Below are 15,794 nucleotides of genomic sequence, written 5' to 3' on the forward strand. Positions count from 1 at the left end.
ATTCACGATACAAAGTCGATATCAACTTCTGATAAAAACATTCTAAGACACTGGAACGTCGCTAGAGAGAAACCGTAGATCTAATAATTCTTGAGTTTTTTTTAATCGTAAGAATATTTTGTAACGTTAATAGGAAATGTTGCAACTAATACCAATCATAAAGTTGCGTTGATTTTATTAAGAAGTACATTTACCATGTTCAATGAAATTCTACACAACAAAAAACAAAATATTTCATGAATCTATATAAATCTATAAAAATTAAAGCCCAATTTCAAATTCAAAAATATTTCCTAATTCATGTGTTTATCATTTCAATTTATATACCTGAATATGTCAATGAATGTATTCAGATATATTTAAAATATATTTGAATAAAAAGATACATTTAAAATATTTAAATAACTTTGCGTGAATTTTTAAATAAGACAGATAACTGAGTAATTTGAATATTCTAGATTCTATCGTAAACAAAAACGAAAATTTTATTTTCTGTCTTTGTGTGCCAGAAAATTCTTCCAAAGAATTAGGAGTGGCATTTTATTTAGACAAAAGACTTTCGTAAATTTTTAAATAAAACATAATATTATAAAAAATTTCTCAATATATATTATATATTTCAAACGATACATGCATTGATGTTAACGGTGAGAGGAGAGAGGTCTTGAACATTTATTATAAAAACTTTAAAAAACATCACTCTCTAACAATAAATTAGAAAAAATACGTACTATTTCTTTTTTAACAGTAATTTTACAACTGCACATTTTATCTCGAAAGCTGTTTGATATAAGATACACACGTCCATATAAATATTTTTATTTAACTGACCGATATCGCCTCCTAGAATATTGACCTTTCCTCTTGGTACATCCTACATAAGCAAACTTTTATTCTTTATAAATAAAATAGTTATGGGCACTCAGGTGGGAACCAAGTGGAAAACTGAGCGCTCATTCATTCGCTTGATGCAATTCTCTCTCTCTCTCTCTCTCTCTCTCTCTCTCTCTCTCTATCTCTCTCTCTCTCTTTCTCTCCTTTTAATTAAGAAAAATATAAATAAAAATGAGCTATAATTTTCGTTATCTTGCTCCACCAAACACGTGAACGAATCTTCCTCATTTTTATTATTTCTATTCTTATTTTCTCTTTACTGTTCTTAAAATTAATTACACCTTGTTTCAGTTTTCGTCAAATACTATTGTACTATCGCTTATAAAACTATGTATGTATAGGTGTGTACACGAAAAAAATAATTTGCTACACAGTATCTAAAAATTTAGCTAGATACAGGTGGAAACAATTTTGTTAGACCACTAAAGTAATTATGTACAACATTCCTGTATGATTAATTTGTACACTAAAAAAATTTTTGCTTAAAAACAAACCAGTAGTACTCGTTATATCACTCATAATTCCGGTCATCATAATTGAATATTTTGTAATCTCGACTAGAATTATAATAAATTTAATTGTAAAATATTCTAATTTGTCCATTTTCCATTAGAATTTAAATTTGACTTTTTTCCAATATACTTATAAGTTACTACAATATCAAACCTTTTTTTGCAGCATTGCTTATTGTGCTTGATTGTCCAACAAAATTATTTTCTATATGTAGCTAAATTTTTAGATACTTTAGCAAAGTTGTCTTTTTCTATGTGTAAATGTATGAGTTCCTACAGTGTATTGTGCTCGAATCCGTGGGTTTGCTGAGCCCACGTGACTATGCGGATCAGCCGTCCGTGCAGGAGCTGTAATTTCTCAGGTGTAACTACCTGTACGAGCCATCTGTGTTTAACGAAGCAACTGTCTTGGCAAGTATCGTCGGTAAAGAAGAAAATAATGCAGCTGCAATAAGATTTTTGCATTCGCGTAATCTTTGGTTCCCAAATGTCATCTACACACCCGCTTGAGGGTTATTTAAGGGGTGTAAAGCAATCGACTTACCTTGCGTCGCCAGCTCTGCGGCGCAAAAGAAAAGAAGAAAATGCACGATTAGACTGGGCGTGACTACACAGTAGAGTTCTATACTTACATTCATATTTACATTATTTGACAAAAAAATTACGTACATATCTAGGCAAAAAGGCCATTACCTCGGAAACGATGACAGATACGTCAAAATGTCATAGAACTTCGATATTTCTTGATCAATTCTACGAGGATTCTACGCATCGAATCATCGTTATCGAGAATTTTTTTTTGTCAAAAAGAGAAATTAAGAACATGTTCGATTATACTTAATCGGCTTTGCACAACTCTGTCTGCCTAACAATATTAAAAATTGCCAAGGTATCGTTTACGATGTATTCTCGCATGCCTCCCGAGTGTTAAAAGTTTCTTTCTTATGCTCGCTATTTTGATTATCAAGAGGTCGAAGTATATATTTGACAGTTCGCGAAAAGTAGAATATAAAATTGAATGTACCGTCCGAACTATATCTTCTAATTTGCCCGGCTATGAAGAATGAGAAAATTATGAAGATAAACTAAAGAGAAGATCCCGAGTAAAAAAGAAGAGATAAAGAACTGCAGATGCAAATAATCATTTCTCACAATTTAAATTTACATCTGGAATTTCTATATTATAATCTTCCCCTCCTGCGATTCAGGCGGGCGCCATCAGAGAGAGCTAACACTAACCGTCTTTATATGATCGCGTAACTCGGTTACTCGGTTCGCGCCTTCGACTCGGCTTTTTGCGATCGTTCAAAAAGAAACGTGCACGATCTCTCTCGCCGGCATAAATGCATGCCTGATGGGGCGACACGGCAGTGCAGCGACTGATGAAAAGAAATATTCATGAGCGAATACAAGAAGCAGCGTTCCGAGAGTCGCACGAGCGTCTCGAGATTCATCGATATCACGCGTGCCAGGATACGGACAATCGACGTCAATTGCAGCATCTTCATCCGTGCGCGTTCGTAAATAGCGATAAAAAAATATTGAAGCCCATATTTACAGTTATTACATAAACTTTGTATCATAAAAGCGCATCAAGCAAGATTTCTCAATCTAAAATCTGTTTGAAAATATTTTGAAATTTTTTATATTTTTAATTGGATAAATCGTTAAATATCCCCATTAAACTGGACCCCCCACCAGCAAAAATCGAAGTGACAATAGGTCAAAAATTTAGTGCTCTTTAGTTGCTAATTAGTTGCCCAAATTCTTGACACAATGCACGAACGAATTAAGAAATCAGTTGGCGCGAAGCGAACGCACGCCCTGATAGACGTCTATTAAGCTGGCATCGCCACTTCAGCACAATCAAACACGACCAATAACACATTTTTTTTGCTAATTTTTTGCTCTATTCCCGATTTTTTTGCTCCAGCCGATTCGTCAAAATCCATGGTTGTGCTAGATTAAGACTAAAGTTAACACAGCCACAAAGAAAAAGAGCAGCAAATGAAAAATCAAGTACATATTCTTGAAGGGCTATTTTTTTGCTAATTTTTTGCTTTATTCTCGATTTTTTTATTCATCGTTTGCGTCGAAAAATTCGACCTACAATGTGGCTGTGCTGACTCGCGTACAAGAGTAAAGTACATTAAAGCAATCAATTGTCGGGATCATTTTGGTCTCAAAATGTTTCTACAATTATTTGCTCTAAGAATATCCAGAATCCGATTTTTTAGCTCACCGTTTACGTCGAAAAATTCGACCCACAGTGTGGCTGTGCTGACTCGCGTACAAGAGTAAAGTACATTAAAGCAATCAATTGCCGGGATCATTTTGGTCTCAAAATGTTTCTACAATTATTTGCTCTAAGAATATCCAGAATCCGATTTTTTTGCTCATCGTTTACGTCGAAAAATTCGACCCACAGTGTGGCTGTGCTGACTCGCGTACAAGAGTAAAGTACATTAAAACAATCAATTGCCGGGATCATTTTGGTCTCAAAATGTTTCTACAATTATTTGCTCTAAGAATATCCAGAATCCGATTTTTTTGCTCACCGTTTACATCGAAAAATTCGACCCACAGTGTGGCTGTGCTGACTCGCGTACAAGAGTAAAGTACATTAAAGCAATTCATTGCCGGGATCATTTTGGTCTCAAAATGTTTGTAGAATTATTTGCTCGAAGAATATCCAGAAACCGATTTTTTAGCTCACCGTTTACGTCGAAAAATTGGACCCACAGTGTGGCTAGAATTATTTTGCAAAATTTCTGTTTTCTAATTTCCTTGACTGTCTTCAATTTCCCTGACAATTCTTTGATTTCCAATTTTGTAGTAAGTCTGATATTACTAATAGCAAATTTTAGTTGTTATATTTTAGAAATAAATTATTCAATTCTCTCTCTCTCTCTCTCTTGTTCTTGAATGACAAACTAAACGGTTAATCAATATCGTTTAGTTTAAAAAAATTATTATTGAATATATAATTTTAATAAATATAAAATTTCTTTCATGTTGAATAACTTTCATTTAAAAAAAATTAAAATCTATTTGAAAATCTATGGAACAAATTTCTCACATGAATAATCACGTAAATTCTTTCCTTGAATCTCTGAAAAGATTCCTTGAAGAAAAGAGAGTGTATAAGATTACAAATTTATTAACGTAATAAATTCATACGTACACATACCAACATCTCTTAAGAGTCAATTATTGAATCGCGAGAAACAAATCTATAGGCTGCGTCAAGACAAACTTTATGAGGGTTATTAAAATAAATTCAATCGTAATTACAAATATGATACCTATAACTAATATCAAATTAACTTCCAAGTTATCTTCATTAAGTCGTATCACGTTAATTTCAGTTAAATTCTTCAGCAGAAGCAATTATAGATACGAGCGTAAATAAATTGCTGTGTAATTAAGACATGGATGAAAAAATCGATACTGTCGAGTGTAAAACGACGGGAACAATTTCTAAACTTAAATGAAATCGAAAAATTATACCTCTTGTATTAAATGATAATATGTGCGAAGTGTCTCTATCCTTCTAGATTGAACAGATTTCGTATCGTGCGGAACTCTCGACGACCAGTATGCAAGAGGCGAACCGGCGCGCCGTCCTCGCTTTCGCTTTTCTTTGGCAATGCACGTGATTCCATACGAGCTATATGTACATTCGTTACCGGCACCTACCACAACGTTACATCGAGACATACGAGCTCTAAAAATAGCACACAACGCACCGGCGAGATGTGACCTATCGCGGTATGCGCGACGCTTGATTAACGCGCACGCTAATCACATTTCATCGCGTCGCTTGAACGTCGCTCGAACATCTTACATTATGGAATCAATGGAACGCCCATCGCTGTTGGAATTCAAGCCGTGATCAAAGAGACGAGATACGGTGAGAGACACTTTTCCAGAAGCTGCAAAGCGGAAGGCTCGACACGTATAAATAATCACGTTAGAACCGCCGGGAAATCATCAGAGTTCATTGACATTCTAATAGTCAACCTGTCAAGTTTTATGACATAGGCCACTGGCCGGTGAGATACCAAGTGCAACGGACCGAGAAACACGGTGCAAAACGCCTTCACGAAGAATTTACTTCGCTATAGCAGGCATCGGCGCGTCTCGGCGCGACAACGCAAATTGGGCGGAAGAAAGGTTCCATTACAAAACAACGCGTCACTCCGACGGAATGACAGCTAAAAGCAGAACATCAAAATCGATGATCTTTATACAGGGTGTTTAATCTTGTAATTAATCTTGTAAATTAATCTTGTAAAAAATTCTTTGAAAATTCCTTTTCCAGGCATTTTCGTTATTTTTCAAAATTCCAAGATTAGAGAATTTTTTAATGCAATTTTAAAATTTATTGGAGTGCAAACAACGCGATCAAACTATTCGTATATTAAAAATTAACAGAAATCAGACAGATTCCACAAAAAAATATCATTTTCTATAATTGAAGCCACGAAACCTATAGGATAGTATAGAGAAGACTCAAATATTCTATCAGTTATTCTATTCTAAGTAGATACTACCTCCTGATTTTCTAAATAAAATTCGCGAAACACAAAATTGTAGATGAATATACGGATGTAAGTATATGCCGTGTTCATTACTCTGACAGTTAACATTTTGCATTATCAAAAAAAAATAAAAACTATCTTAAGAGACAGAATTTAAGTTTAAAAATAAAATTTCAAAAATTTCTTTGAGACTCAATAAAATTCTTAATTTTCAAAAGGAAAAATCCTTTAAAAATTTCAGACCTTTTCCATATTTTTGCAAGTAGTAAACACCTTGTCTTACACGAATTATCCCGCATCTCGAAATTAAAAAATACCTTCGCGCGTTGCAATGAAAATCTGTTTCAACGCCACGCTCGTCGAAAGAGACAGCTCTAAACGCAACTTTTAACGTTTCCTGTCCAGTATTCCGTCACGTGTTGCAAATTGCAACGCGAAATAATGATACCAAAACGGTGAAAACATCAAGGAAAAAGCTCGCTTAATTCCCTGTTTAGTTCCGTAGCAAGTGACCGAGCAGCCATTTCCAACACGACGAAAGTACTGCCGCGCCCAGTAGAATCAACGTATTCCGTTAGTTCAACGGTACGTGCATGAGTAGGTACACAAATGCAAAATACTTTCGACATGACGCCAGCCATGTCGCGACAAACGTATAAATGCAGTCGATTTGAAAAGACTAATGAATATTCCTGACTATTACCGCGTAAGCATTAAAACCATAACGATAAAAATAATGTACGAACTAATGTAAAAAAAGTATGAATTTTGGTAACTTAAAAAAAAAATTACTATATTCGAACTCTTTCTCGGCACAAAAAGAATGACTTTTCCCAAAATTTCTATACACAAAAAATAAATTTTCTTAAAATATCTACAGGGTCTTTCATTAAAAGGTTTCACTTTAAGTCGATAAAAAAAACGAATAAGTTCTTGAAAACGTTGAGATATGTATATTTATTCTAATCCAAAGTATAGATTGTGTCACTCGACTTTTCTTACAAATGGTCATTTTTTTAAAGAAACTTTTTATTACGTTTTTGCACAATTGCGGCTCAATTTCACCAACATTTTGAATATTGTCTTTGAGCGTCTGAATCGTTTACGGAGCATTTATGTGAATCTCTATTGTTATTATTCGCATAGTTTTTACTCAACAACTGTCAAATATGACAACTTTATCTACAACAGGTACGAAATGCCGCGAAATTTAAAACAAAACCTCTTAATGAAAGACCTCAGATAAAAATCTGAAAATAATTTTATCGGACCATCAAAATAATTATAAGAATTTTTAGATGCTTCAGGAAAATCGTTCATGTAAAAATTTAGTTTGATACAAATCTGTAAATATATTTTAGTTGAATTATCAAAATGTTATGTAGGATACTCAAGCATGATAAACAATATTACAGAAAATTTTAATATTTTAGCAATCATCTTGAACATAATTATCCTATGACTTAACAAAATTATTTTCAAATCTAGCTAGATTTTTAAATACTTTAATCGTCCTTTTCGTGTACCCAAGATTTGACTAGATACACATCTTATGTACATTTAAAACTATTCCCGACTGTTTAAAAGTGCTTAAAAATTTGTGATGCTTCGATGGTAGAACTAAATTATGAGAAAGTGTATTTCTCGAACGCTCTGCACGTATTTCACTTTCTATCGAGCTTCATGGTTGACTGACGCATCGTGTAGTCCGATGGACACATTACAGCAAATTGCGATGGGCGGTTTTCATCATGCTGACATTGCAGCCGCTTCATTTGCATTATACAAGCGGTGCTGTAGATATTAAATATCAGAGAATAAGCTGGGAAGAAACTGGCGATTATTTTAACAAGGCAGTAATAACTTTAGAATTGATATTATAAAAAATTTAGAAAATATCAGAAAATCAATTATCGACTCAGAATAAATTAAACTTTAAACTTAGAGAAATGTGAAACTTGTCCTTTATCTAATTTTACGTAAACTCCAACAAAATCTAAATTCATCGGAACATAACTATGTCGAAATACATAATACGGGAAACTGAAAAAAATATGATATGCATGATAATGATGTTCTCTGTATTTCAATCTTCGTTATAAAAAAGTCCGACTCCGAAAGGTCTGCAGTCGAAAAGGAGTACATGACTTCCGGGACTCCCTGAATATCAAACGGACGTAAAATACAGCATACACTTGCGAGCGAGCTCGTGCGATGCATAAATTTACTCGCACGCTACTGGTAAATTCGACATAAATGCGTAGGGTGGCCGTGCGTTGTTACTTCACGGCGCCTGGTCAATTCGAAAGGCGAACCTTGCTCGTTTGGAGTTCATCGTTATTGCGATCATTAACTCGGAAGATCGCGCTTATCGTCACGTTTCGGAAAATGGCTGAGCCACTTACCTGGAAGTGCAAGATAATAGTCCATATCAGGCCGAGTGTGAGTTTCGGGTTACCGTCCACGATGTCCTCCGCTCGGATGTTGACCAGCTTGATCTTCTTGTACCGTAAAAAATCGAGAGCCATCTGCACGTTCTGCAGCATGTGAAAGCGCATTCGGCCCCTCTCCCGCGGCTAGAAAATGCGATCGGTTTATCGTTAATTACATTCGATCGGGGACAATTATCACTGCTTGATCCAATTGCCGTACAGAGTTCAATTCTAGAACCCGATGACAAAAACTCTGTTCCCGAGGAAGAAGCTAATTCAAATTAACGAAGCACCCACGCAAGAAACAGATCCGCGATCAAATTCGACAATTGAAAGAGAAAATACATGACTTTGATTGTCATCTTTAATATCTGTTTTCTTAACCTTAAAGTGAGTAGGTGAAGTGGCCATAGAACCCCAGGCATAGTTATCTTAAAAACTATTGCTAAAAAACCCAAAAAATCTTGAAATTTTTAATCCGATTACATCCGAAATAGCAAATTTTAAATGTTGCCGCACAAATCTGTTTATATGATGCTGCTCTCCGATAGTGTTTATAAAGACTTTTAGTTTATAAAATCAGCATCTTATAAACTGAATATCACAGTTTCAACCAATTTATTTGAAAACCACTTTTTCCACATCCTTTAATTAAAAATTAATACTAGATAATAAAAAATACAGCTATAATATTAAAAATTTTAGAAGATATTTAGAGCAGCTGCCCATCTACTCTCTAACTTGCATATCTTTAGATCACTTTAAAGGTTAAGATAATAATGGAGAATAAATATAGAAATATCTCCGAGAACATCGCGAGAAGTACTCACAAGGTGCTCGCCTGAGAGCACTTCCAGCAAGGAGATGAGATTGTGGCCGTCGCGTAGATCCTCGAACAGGTCCCCGACATGTCTGCTCGCCTGCAACAAATTCCAAAAGGGGCAAGTTAATTGCCGCTTTTCACATCGAGTCAAGCACATATCTGGCGGCGCAAAAAAAAATACATCAAAACGACTGACGTAAGAAAAAAACAGAGAACCAAGTAGGAAAATAAGAATGGGCAAGGGTATAGTCCATCGGCGATGTACTCAAACGATTACCATGAATAGAAAATAAAAAAAAAATCGCAGGAATGTCGAGAGTTACATACACATAATGTAAACAGCGAAAGCGTGGGATATGAGTCAAATGTGCACAAGAGTATCGTCAACAGAATCATAGCTGCTGTTTGCGCATGACGTGATAAAGATATGCGACATACGCGCGGATTATACTACTCAAAATTTTACACAATTCTGATATATTATATCAAGCTGTTATAATACTGGTAATCCCGTTCGTACACTGTTAAATTCATGAACCGTCGACTAACATAATTTCTAACATAATTATAAAACTCTGTAATTAAATTTTAATTTATTATTTACTAAGTGCATACGTTAATATGGACGTTGTTTATCAATGAATTCATTCAGATTTTAATACATGGAAGTAAAAAATAACAAAATGTTATCTAACTCAAGAGTTTGAGTTACTCTTTTGAGATTTAACAGCATACAGAACAAGGAAGAAAGAACGGCGGTAATTAAACGGAGTAAAATCATCGAGATGTCTGAAATCGTTTCTTGATTCCCGACATCCGAATCCGATTACGCGTACGAGTAAATGCATGCTGATTTACAGACCGGTTTTAAAAACATACATTAAGCTCGGCGCATTCGTTACCATATCGGTCGATCAATGGTCAACTCGAGCATGCACTGCGAATACGTCATCACGTGCAGGTGTTAGTCAGACAATGACGCGTTAATAACATGGAAGAACATTTGTTACAAAGGACGACTTCACGCCAGATCAGGCGACGAGCGAGCGTAATATACCGCATTCTTTGCATGTTTTACATAATTTTTTTTTAAATTTGTAACATTGCGAGTGTTGACGATCTACTGTGTAAATAAAACGATAAATCATGCATATCGTCGGAGCCGATAACGAATGAGAGCTATGAACTTACGGTGGGGGAACAGCATGGTTGGTTGTTCACAAGGACGCACACGTGTAGACACGTGTAAGTCTGAAAAAGATAGCGATGAGAACCGTCACCGTGGATTAGTAAAGAGGGTCTCGCATAGGCATGGGCGGATAATAATTTTATTCAGGACTCGAAACTGATAATTTTTAGGGGTTCGAACAGCTGACGTGGTCGAATATAACGTTAACCCTTCGTTACTTGTGTAGAGAGTAACTAACCACGCTATCCAAGCTTTATAAATTCGTTATACTGTTAAATTCATAACGTCAAATTATAAGTAAATTAATAGTTATTTTTAATTATTTCTATAGATTTTTATCCTTCTGATAGATTTTATCGATACGTCGTTAATTTAAAATAATAAAGTTAAATAATTTGTGACTCAAGAAAATGTATTAATTTAACTGAAATTTAATTTATTATTTACTAAGTTTTATACGTTAAGATAAATATTATTTACTTTAAAATTAAACAATTCGATCATAGAAATGTCTCAATTTTGACGAATGTAAAAATTAAAAATAACAAAATGTTATTTAACTCAAAGGATTGAGTTTTCATTGTTTATTTGATATCTATAATATAACAGTGTAAGCGTATGAATCTTATTTATATGTATATACACAATATTATATTCAAATTATATATATGAAAAATTTTTTGTATTTACTTTTTTTTCTAAAACGACTATAAAATGTTACAAACATTTAATTGCAAATTATTAGAGAGAAAGAGAGAACAACGAAAATTCAGATAGAATGTCAATACATCCCACGCAAGTAATGTAAGATTAATATAAAAAAACGTATCTCTCTACATTTGTACCGGATATTTCTAACTAAAAATATCTCCATAATACAAAATTAAAATATTTTGAACTTTTAAATTATTTTTGGAGATAATTAATTCTCATTAGAATTATTCTACACATATTCGTGTATATTTTAAAAGAATTATCCGCCCCTGCGCGCGAGCGTATGACATCGCGTGCGACGCACACGCATGCATCTTGCGTGCGTCGCGTGTCCTGCACAGCCAGGTGAGTAAATGTCAAGCGATTGACAGAACAGCGCGTGATCCGCCTCCCATCCGCCTTTCGTAACCGTGACTAATTGCAACAAGTCGCGTCTATACATCTTAAAGGATGATTTTGACGTGTTCCATTTTACGACATTGCGACACTCGTTCCTTTCTATCGCGTGTGAATAGAATTAATAGCAATATCAAAAAAAGTCGACGATTATATCACACGCGTCGTAAAATTCATAAACATTGACACGATTTAATCGTAAACGTCGCAATACGCGTGCATCATAAAAAGTACGTTATAAAAATGATGATAAAGTGATGGCTTTAAAATCCTAAAGAAGAAAGCCGGTTTACCCCAATATACAAGCATAACTTTTTTTTATTTCAAAACGTAGAAACTTTATGGAAATCACTCAAATAAATACTCGATCTATTACATAACATATATATTTCATTATCATATAATATATGACATCAACCATTTAGTATGTATTTATTATTGTTTTTTTTAACTGCAACCAAAAAATTATTCCGAATGTAGTTTGCAAATGTATCTGCGTTGGACTAATTCATTAATAATAATCCGTAACAATTATACGTTATTGCAATCTGAATACTCTTTTCATTAAACCGCGTAATAACGAACTATAACAAACAACCGTTCGCTAACTGTTAACAAACTCGGTTTACTTAGAAATAATAAACGACTGACTTCGGCAGTTTTCAGGTCCTATAACTATTATAGAAGTATTTCCGCATAAACTTCTTTCATCTTAACATGTGTAAAACATACTCCTTTGAATTTTGCTAAATCTATAAGAAGTACGCTCCGTATAATAAATCCGTAATGTATAAGATTCTCACATTTGATTTATAAAATGCAATAAAATCAAGGTCAATAAACAAATAAAATTTTATTCAGAGTAATAACGAAGTAAAAAACGTTTCAACTCTATTAATCTTTTTCAGTAAAATTAATCGATTCGAACGCAAAATTATATGATTGATTAGAATTAATTAACAAAATCAGTTAAGCAATAAAAATTAAATTTAAAAAATGTAAGAACATACGCGAAATACACGAAGAGAACTATTTCGGCCACTATCTTTACGTACAGAAAAAAATCTTTCCAAAATTAGCTCCTATAGATTATACTTCGTAATTAGTGCTCAATTGCTTTGCACAATATGATGATTGATTGTGAGCGTCTCATCACATTCACTGTGATTAGTCACTTCGTGCGGCAAGATAGTCGAAATCCTTCGCATTCTAAAGTCACGAGTGAAGGGTCGGATATGCGGTAAAGGGCAGAACGAGAGCATTACTAGCTGGTATGTCTTGTTCTGTCGCGTGACGCGACTCCGTAATTCCTGACGTGCCGCTTCGGCATGAACGCCACTTTGTCATAGAGGTATTAGAAGCACGGGAGAATAAAAATAACAGATAGGACACGTAACGGTACGATGAATGTTTTTAAGACGGTAATGAAGGTAATTATACCGGCCGTTGCAAACTACGTTCGTAATTTATATGTGCGTTAAGAAAAAAATCTTCAGGAAGAATGTTGCGTGAATTGTTGATGAATAACAATTACTATATGAAAACTACTGACATCGCTGCTATTATTATTGCGGTAACAATCTTTTTTATTTGAAATTGGTTGCTTAAAACAAAACAATTAATGTCACTCACGTAATTTATTCTAGCCTTTCGGTATCACTCACTGTGGCATACCCGAAGTTTCTTTTACTTTGCTATATAGATACTGTAACTGAGTAATAATCAGCTGATTTTTTCTCATATATAAACGATCATTGTGTTTTTATAACCCGTGTGAAGCTGGAACCCCCAATATTAAAAAATCGATTTTTTTCTTCATGCATTCGTTTGCTCATCGTTTGCTCACGAATGCTCAGTTGGAATTTTCGTTTGCTCACCCTTAGTTCAAAGGATACAAGAAAATTAAGTTTTGGTATCGAATTAAAAAATCGATTTTTTTCTTCATGCATTCGTTTGCTCATCGTTTGCTCACAAATCTTTTGAACTAAGGGTGAGCAAACGAATGCCAGAAGAAAAAAATCGATTTTTCAATATTGAGGGGCTAGTGTGAAGTTGGCCCCCCAAAATATAATTTTCGTATATCTTTTGTACTAAGGGTGAGCAAATGAAAATTCCAACTGAGCATAAAAAATATGTTAAATTATATATATGTACAAAATAACATATTACAACACAATTCACATTTTCTTGCTTGCCGTTGAGATATAAAAACATTAAAAACACTCTATGCAGATGACTATTCCCAGGTTAACAAATATACGTATACATTTACTCATTACTATTACATTCTTTAAATGTTGACGTTTCAATTAAAGACAAATTTTTTATGTTCATTTCTTTTGCGATATTTTTTTTTATATTAATGTGATAAATGAGTGATAAAACGAGTGGCACCAAAGACTAGATCTAAACAACGTATTTCATAAAAATTTTGAGTCAATATCACAATGCACTGATAGATTGTATCTTCAATTTCCTATATCCTAAAAAGAGTTAAATACATACCTTGACGTATTTCCAATGCTGCAGGAAACACAAAAAAGCAAGAAATCGATGTAATTGCAGTAATAATTTACATATAGTTGATTCAATCGTGTGGGAGGATACGGTGCGTTGAGTACAGCGAGTCATTCTTGGTCTTATCGTTACACATCGACGGTAACATGTGATTATCGCAATTATCGATAAGAACATGGATTATGCATTCATTTAAATAACACTTTTTAAATAATATATTTTGCGCGGAAAACTTTGCGCGGATATTTTTTATTAACTTCGTATTTTATTACGTTATTTCGTTGGGCTACGTTCACTATTCTGGCCTCGGTTTGCATAGATCGTCCACTTCCGGTACACATGATTCCGCGAACGTAATACAAAGTTCTACAACACGAAGCAACAAAATTGCTATCTATGGAAAGCGATTCGCACAACTTGCTGTATTTTGATCAGAATACAGTAAATAACACCTAAAGAACAGTTGAAGACATTGTTTCTCGAGAAAATAGTTTCTACATATATAAAATGTGAATTTTTAGAAGAAATATTATAAACCATATAATTGATAAATTCAAAGCACGAGTCAATATATATATAAATTGTCAATTAAAGAATAGTTATCGGATAAATAGTATTAGATTGTTTCTTGTATATTTATTCATCAATTAAAATATAGATATACTTGATTTTATTAATAACAATATCAGTAACTGTGGCATTTAAAAACTTTTCATCAAAAAATTCTATTATTGTGTAAAACATAATACAGTGACAAAAAGATTTGAATTTTGTGTGTTTATTAAATCATTATAAGGGTATATGTATTTATAAAAAAAAAAACAGACTCTGAGGGCAGTTAGTTGTATTTTATTAAATATTAAAAATAATAATTAATATTATTTTCAAAATAGCCATTTTTAGCTTTGACGGTGCTTTCAGAACGTACGTTCTGAATCAACTATGGCTGAAACATCTTTCTACGGATAAATTCTCCCAGACAACTAGTAGAATGATCTTGAGTTATTATACATTAATCGATAAAAATTTTTTAGCGCAGTCCTTTTGGGGTTTAACAAGATATAACACTCCAGAGTTCATTTTTCTTAAATATATTATTATACAGGTGGCAAGTTGACGTTATTTATTGTTATTCTGACATCAAAATGACGTCTTTAAGTCATTTTAATGTGAAAAATATTGATGATAAATAAAGTCAGCCAGAGCTACCTGACCAGCTAGAACAATGATTTAATAAACACAAAACTTTATAGCTAAACTTTTTTGTATGGACTGCAATTACAAAAACTCAAAATGCAAATAGGACGCTGCGAGTCGGTGTTGTCGACGTGTTACCGTTACGTAAGCACCGCGGATTTGTGCTGTGAATCAAAGGCATACTTGGTCAAAGAGAAAACGAAGACTAAAACCAACTGCAAAAAGGCTCTTTTCCCCCTTCATTGCACCCTCTCCTTTAAGCTCCGTGCACCGGACGGCTGTCGCGGCGCCCCAAAGAAATTAAACGATACCTCACCTGCCCTACAGCCCCACCTCTACCACCGGGCGGGAGGTGGTAAATCGGGAACGGCACTCTCGAAGAGGGTTTCCGAATAAGGTCAGGCTCGCAAGACCAAACGTGGGCGCGCGAAACCTACCGACCGTGGGTCGATACTGGTAACCGGTAATCGCGTAACACGTAAATATCGTTATTTTTATGGTACCCCCTGTGTCGCGAGACCATTTCGAGACTTCAAGACGCCAATAAATTCAGTTCCTCAAGCTCAATAGGATTCC

At 34.2% G+C, this 15,794-nt stretch overlaps 1 pseudogene; it reads right to left on the reverse strand.

Annotated features, from left to right (window-relative positions):
* Positions 1-844: 844 nt before the first annotated feature.
* On the reverse strand, positions 845-12,851 carry LOC108776589 (uncharacterized; annotated as a pseudogene).
* Positions 12,852-15,794: the final 2,943 nt, after the last annotated feature.

Source organism: Cyphomyrmex costatus, unplaced genomic scaffold (genome assembly GCF_001594065.2).
Source record: "Cyphomyrmex costatus isolate MS0001 unplaced genomic scaffold, Ccosl1.0 scaffold112, whole genome shotgun sequence".
Taxonomy (NCBI): Eukaryota; Metazoa; Arthropoda; class Insecta; order Hymenoptera; family Formicidae; genus Cyphomyrmex; species Cyphomyrmex costatus.